Source organism: Temnothorax nylanderi, unplaced genomic scaffold (assembly GCF_030848795.1).
Source record: "Temnothorax nylanderi isolate EJ_2023f unplaced genomic scaffold, tnyl_v1.0 TNYL_tig0022_pilon, whole genome shotgun sequence".
NCBI classification, from domain to species: Eukaryota; Metazoa; Arthropoda; class Insecta; order Hymenoptera; family Formicidae; genus Temnothorax; species Temnothorax nylanderi.
The window spans coordinates 98,590-105,983 of record NW_027249084.1 but is presented as its reverse complement, the minus strand read 5'-3'; the positions used below and the strand labels follow the sequence as shown (position 1 = coordinate 105,983).

General features: G+C 38.4%; 1 pseudogene; it reads right to left on the bottom strand.

Annotated features, from left to right (window-relative positions):
• Positions 1-219: 219 nt before the first annotated feature.
• LOC139769323 (T-box protein 2-like) lies at positions 220-5,614 on the bottom strand (annotated as a pseudogene).
• Between the last annotated feature and the right edge of the window lie 1,780 nt (positions 5,615-7,394).

The window sequence follows — 7,394 nt, the reverse complement described above, 5'->3', positions numbered from 1 at the left end:
TGATGCTATTTAACACGGGTGAACATATTAATACGATTAAACATGTTGGTTTAACACGCAACAAAACATGTAAAACTGTATTATACCTGTATGATAACGTCATATCTCTAGTGCTGTATGATAACGAGATATTAAAACTGCAGAAATAACACACTTGAATTTACAGTGTATGATAAAACGGTTTGCAATCACAATTAATTACAAAGCATTCTATAATTGTTTTGTTTTTTGTTTTTTGTTTTTTGTTTTTTGTTTTTTGTTTTTTGTTTTTTTTTTGTTTTTTGTTTTTTGTTTTTTGTTTTTTGTTTTTTGTGTACTGTTTACAGATGAATTTTTTCTTCCTCTCCTGCCGGTCGATCTTTCCGGGATAATCGTTACAAGTAAATCGTACAGATTCGCCTTTACGTATGACGAGTGAGGCGTATCATCAGCGCCCACTCGGCGAACGGGCGGAGATAATCTTACTTCGCGTGGCCATAATACTATAAGCGAGTTCACGCCAGTGAAAATGGAAACGATCAGTCAAATTACGTGATTGAAGGCACTGTTGGCCGTGTACCGGACCCGCGGTCGACCAACCGGTCGCTCGCCGATCCGCGTTAAGTACGCGATCGCGTATGCACGTACTCGTTCTCTCGGTCGGACCTACTACCGGTAATCACGCTGGCCACGGCGGCCTCGCTCCCGTCCGCGTTGCGAACAGTGGCAAGACTACTACCTTTTGTAAATCGGAACAGAAAGGAACGCGAAAAAAGTGGCAAATCCGTATTAGAATCCGAAGATTCAAGTGGCCTGAAAACTACGCTGGTGGGAGCACTGTCGTATTGTATCGGAGGAGTCAGGCTGTCTTAGGCCCTGGATTCTCTGCACGAGTCTCTTTGGGCTTGGGGTCAGAGTCAGTTACTGATCTGGTGATGCAAATATATAGCCTCTCCCAGTCAAGTCATGCGCTCATCTCCCAGTGGTCTCGCTGGAGCGCTCCAATGGGGCTGTTCCGATTCAGTACGGCTCGGTCGCAAGATCTGATGTCGGCTGGCCAGCGCGTTCTGCAGTAACCAAGTGGCGTCAATGGCGATCTGACTGCGCCTCTAAGAGCCTGTAGTGATACGGGCCCAAGTACCGCTGGTGAGTTGTAGAGCCAAGAAAGGGCACGGTTATCTGGGAAGCTCTCGGCTGTCAATCCGTTTGCTCCCCAACACGCAGTAAATATGAAGAAGTTAAGAATGAATCTTCACGCCCGGGTTCTCGGAGGGCACTGCACGCACGATGCGAGATTGATGACTCGGTTAGTGCGGAGACACCCAGTGACGCAGTCACTGGCTCCTCGAGAGTAGCCGCTAGTTATCGGGTATAGAAACGATTACGCCTCTTGACGCACGAGACTCATGCCACGAGTAACCGTGGCCTTCTACTTCTTTGTAAATTTTATAGCACCTAATCATCCTCAGGATCACATAACGGCCAAGAACAAGTCAAAAATAATAAATACAGACTCGAAAGATTCAATCCAAACTCGGCGCTGATTGCATCAGCAATCTTCAAAAATTATTCAGGATAAAACACGTCCGAACATGTCCACGGTCTCGACGAGACTTGTCCCCAGTAGCCGTGTCAAATTAAAATAGAAATAAATAGTAATAAGTTATTTCGTGAATGGATATCCATCTGTGTCAAACGCAGTGCATGGGCACTGCGTTTCAAGCATGCCCGGCGCCGGAGATCGACTCGCAACGGTGGCGGGATTCGCGTCCGCTTCTCCCACGTTGCAAGGCCGGCCAACTTCGACTCCCCGGCTAAAGTAAAAGATAATCGCATGCTTTAATGGGCTTGGAACCCTTAAAGGGAGTCGTTCGGCTGATTCGATTCGGAGTCATAGGTCAATGAGACCCCTTCGTCGGGACTAGAATCCGATTGGGCCTGATAATCGATCAAATGATGCTTTCGCTTGAACCGTGACTGACCCGTCTCGCGAAAACCCTTCGCGAATGGATTGTTATTGATCTTCAACTTCGTGATGTTCTCGTTTTGTGGTATGCCGTCACCGCGATAAATTCCGTCTCCTTGAAAGCGAACAACGCGGTTGGATGAGTAAAGAGCTCGTTGTAGTTCTTCGCATCGAAGCAACGGACTATCCAGATCCTAGGAACGTATTTGTGCATCGATGTTAATACCACGTTATTATTGGGGTCGTTGATGTTGTTCGTGAGCTTCAATTTATTGAAGCTGATCGGATTGTCCATCCAGTGGCTCCCCGTTGCCGGACTCTCGGGATGCTTATAAATCCTATAGCCGAAGGGCTGTTGCGGCTCTGCCGGCCCCGCAAAACTCCAGCCACCCATATTGCTGTTCTCGCCCCCGCCCCGTTCTGGTATCCACAGTACTTGTGGCGGCGATCGGAGGCCGGTGCTATCTCCATGAGGACATAATAATTCTCACGTTTCTCCAAACCGTTTACGTTTATTTGAACGGACGGGAACATGCGCCGACCGCTCTTGGTAATTATCATTTCTGTATTATTCTCGTAGAATTGCTGCCAGAAGTTTCGATTAAGCAGCTCCACGTCGACTCCGCGCAGCAATGGGGGTTGAAATACCCATTCGCTTGAATTCATCCTCTCACCTAATTTGCGTTGTAGAGCGATCGGTGACTGCGCGAAGAATGGCGATGCCAGTTGCATATTCAGTTCCAGTAGCATCAGTGCGTTGTTTGGATCCTGAAGAAACATCTCCGATGATCGACGTTTCTTCTCCGACACCGTCGGTGTAAGGTATAAAGCAAACACGGAAATGCTCAGAACGAACGTCGAAATCACGTGCAGTTGTAGAATGGAACTGAGACGACCGGTTCTCGCCTACCAGTGACCTACCACAAAACGGGATCAGTGCAATCCGCCGAAACTAGGCGAACTATATGTGTCGTCGGTCGTTCGGCGCCAACTCATGAGACAACTATGTGTCCATGAACCTTTTGTCCTTTCTGCCGCGATTCACAAAAGGTAATATATAAGGTAACAAATAACATTTACATGATAATTTTAAATGCCATAATCACACTAATCTACTGAGCCAGTTAAAATAAATATTAATTCATTACGAGTTGTTAATCCATTTGTCGTAACTTTCTCTTTCTTTAACCCTTTAGGGGCCACACATCGATCCCGTTAGAGTAAAATGTTATAATTTATAAGGTAGTCTTAAAAAACGTCCCTGATAAAAGTTTTTTAGGTTTTTTTTTGTTTTTTTTTGTTTTTTTGTTTTTTTAGTACATAATTATGTACACAGGCCCCTAAAGGATTAAAAATGTTCAGATACTGTCTGTTCCTTTTCCGGGTAATCTCAGTAGAGACATCCTGCACTTCTTCAAGCTTCTCATATATTATACATATTTGCCTTTCCGCTGAATCTCGATCAGTCGAACTCAAGATATTAAGATTCTCTAATGATTCGATAATATTCCAACAACGTTCAGACGAAAAAATTATTAGATTAATGTGTGTACAAATGGCAACAACTGGCTTCTTTTATGTACATTTTACATTAGTGATATATATTAGCGATATTTAGACCCTGATAAAAATATGTGCACGGAAAGAACGGTTTTGCTGAAGTAGGGGAGACCGGGGCCTAACCGTCGCCGGGGTTGAACCGTCAAATCAAATATCTCGGAACCTGTATATTGTGCGAACTCGCTATTAACATTGTAAACGCTGCTTATGGTACCCATGTGACCAACGGAGTTTCGGCAGGTTACCTGCCGTGTTATGATTTTTACGAGGGCAAACGTGTTTTCGGAAGGTGAAAGTTACATTTTCTGCGCGTGGAAATTTTGTAATATCTGCAATAATATTTGCTCTCCAAATCTCGAGGTACGTGATTATGAAGAGTAATGCATGCTGAACACGAATCCAGTGTAGATTTTTCATTATCGTTGATGTCTAATATTTCGTGGGCGATCAAACCTGAAACTTGTGTTTGGGGTTAATCCGTCAGTAAGCAGTCCGGGTGCATTTCCAAGGCATTTCCGGGCATTTCCAGGGTCACTGCATATGGAATATGGATGAGACGGGAATTACAACCGTTCAGACACCGAATAGAGTCATCGGACGTCGAGGAGTGAAACAAGTCGGGCGAGTGACTTCTGCGGAAAGAGGAACCCTCGTAACTATTTTTTAATAACGTTTCGCATAAAAATTTTAAATAAATTTTTATATTTTTCTCTTAAAAAACAATTATTAAGATGTATCCTATCATTTTTCAGGATTAGATGTACGTATATGTATTGAAAATGCAGTGTGACGGTTAAACCTCGGCATTTTTGAGATTTCAATTTTTCCACCGTTGTCGTTTTTGCTCTATACCGGTTAAACAAAGCGACGTAGATAAAAATTTCCTATATAAATTTTGTAGCTAAAGGTTCACTCTTTACAGTGGTATACCACGTTTAACTAAAATTATTTATTTTATTGTTAAAAATCGGCACCGAAAAAAAACTGACGGTTAGGCCCCGGTCTCCCCTATCTAAAAATTTAGCTAAATATACAGATCTGAAAATAATTTTGTTACACCATTAAAATAATTATAGTAAGTCGCTGAAATATAATTCTGTAAAAAATTTTGACATTTTAGCAATCAGTTTAAGTTCTACATAATTATTTTGATGGACCAACAAAATTATTTTCAGATCTGTATCTAGCTAAATTTTTAGATACTACGGGTACAAAATTCGGTTTTGTGAAGCGCAAACAAAAGCCAGAGACTTGCAGAGTTTCTGATTCACGCATCATGGAAATGTACGCCTTTAATCTACACATACGGAAAGAACAGTTTTCTGTTTGAAAATAATTCATTAAAATAATTTATAGTAGGTCGCTGAAGTATGATGATAATGCTGTAAAAATTTTGAATATTTTAGTAATCAGTTTGATTGTTTTACATAATTATTTTGATGATGCAACAAAATTATTTTCAGATCTATATCTAGCTAAATTTTTTGATACTTCAACAAAACCGTTTTTTCCGTGCACCATTCTTCTGTACACTTTTTACAAATATAGAAAAAGGATATCGAAAAATAAACATGCGTTAAGTCATTACAATGTTAAATTTACGTAAAAATCCATGTACACGGGGAATCTTAAAATTTTTCTCTTTTTCTCTCTCTCTGCGATAACGAAAACTCATGTTTTCACGCCAAATCGCGTGTTACGATATCGTATTAAAACTTATAATAAACTTATAATAAACGACTGTTTCGGCCGAACTTCAACCGATGACATAATGTGCGCCTTTAAATATCAAAAGAAAAATACATAATTATACTCAATGTATACAAAATAGAAAACAATAGACGTTTAGTTTGTACACGTAAGTGAATCTCGCGTATCATTAATTGTATATATCATAAATGTGTACTTGGCGCCTTTTTCTTTACCTTTTTTGAAAATTACATTTACGTGGTATCATTAACAAAACGATATTTTCACAAGCTCGGACTATTCAGTATATCCGCTGTAATCTACTTTTCATTAAAAAGTACTCTTTTTTGAACTATTCATCATCATATACTGTAGGTACCAATAAATTCTAGATTTAGTAAAAACACAAAATAAATGCTATCATTTATCAAAACTCATTTAACCGATAAGCTTAAAGATGCAATTAATTATATGGATTTAATTTTAATTGTCGTATACAAATTATCGAATTCTCGAATAAAAATTCGAACAAACTTAGATTTTGTATTAGACATTTAATCATTATGTCTAATACAAAATCTAAATTTGTAGAATATAAAGTTTATCTTTATTTTGCATATAATAGAAAAAAGAAAATATCTTATTAATTATTTCGACTCGTGTGGAGGGAAATTATTTATTTTTCAGATCCAATTAAGGTATAAAGGTACTAATACCCGGACACTTAAGAGTAGGTAAATGTACCAATGCCTGGACACGTATCTATGTCTGGATATCTTTAAAAAATTATAAATTTATGAAAATAAACGTTTGGATACCATAACTAAAGTTTCAAACTACAAAAAAAATATTTTTATCTTTGATTTTAATTCGCGTTATACTTATAAATAATAAAGGTGTCCAGATATAGGTACATGTCCGGTATTGGTACTTTTAACTTAATTTCTAAATGTTGAGCAAGACATAATATATTAACTTCTTAATGGTTAGTTAAGAAGATATTCGACTTCGAGGATGCAACGCGTGAAATTCGACTAAGTCCGCATAAAAATTATTTTGAAAGTTTTAGACGTTCTGATAAAAGTTCCGTTTTTTAATAGAACTCTAAGAATTCTGAAAGGAATTTCTATGATCGAAAACGATCCGGTCACTAGTTAAGAAGATATTCGACTTCGAAGGTCTGCCGTGAACGTCATTTGCGTAAGTTTTGATGATGATTTTTTAAAACAATTCTAAGGTTTTGGAATTTTTTACTTATCAGGAACTCTAGAACTTTTCGAAAGAAATCAAATGAGCTACTTAGAACTATTCTGGTTTAAAATCACTTTTTCGTTTTTTTTGTTTTTTGAAAAAAATCAAAAATTTTTTTCTTTTATCAAGAACTCTAGTCGTCAAAATTCTTCAGATGAACTATTCAGAACTATTCTGTCTTAAAGTTGGGTGTGAAGTTAGTACCCCATTTTTAGTTGCCCTTTTCATAGTGTTAATCGCCGGAACTCTTTTTATAAACATAAAAATACTCCTATACTCTTCGAAAAGAAGCTGGAACTCTAATCAAAACTATCGAATTTTAAAGTAAGGGTGCCAACTTCACACACCCGACGAAAATTCTGATGATGAAATTTAAATAACAAATTTTATAAATTTTGTAATGTCTTTTTTATTTTAACTATTCCAATGTTAATCAATTTTTAATTTAATAAACACTAATTTAATAAACTAGACGACAAATAATGCCGAGAAAGCCGTTTGCCGAATAGAAAAAGAACACTGTGCTCCCCGAAAAAAACAGAGACCAAAAGAAAAATTCTTGATACGAAAAAGTATGATTGTAATCAGAATGTCGGTAATTTTGTGATATACGTTGATGACGACGAGAAACGTGGTGACAACTAGAAAAACGAGGAGATGCTGCAAGGAATGCGCCAAGAAGCCCGAGGAGAAAGAAACGGCGACAAGAGCTTTGGCTTGCCGCGCGGCAAGTGTTTCCGCGCCCTGTGTGCAGAAGCCATTAGAAGAAGAAGAAGCATTTCTTGCCAAAATCTTCAATTCAAAAACCCAAGAAAATTAGTGTAGTGACCAAAAGAAGGCGTGCCTAAGGGGTGGTGCGGGGGGGGCGAAGCCAAATGTATAACAGCGTATATATATATATATATATATATATATATATATATTACTTTATAAAAAGTTATATGCATAT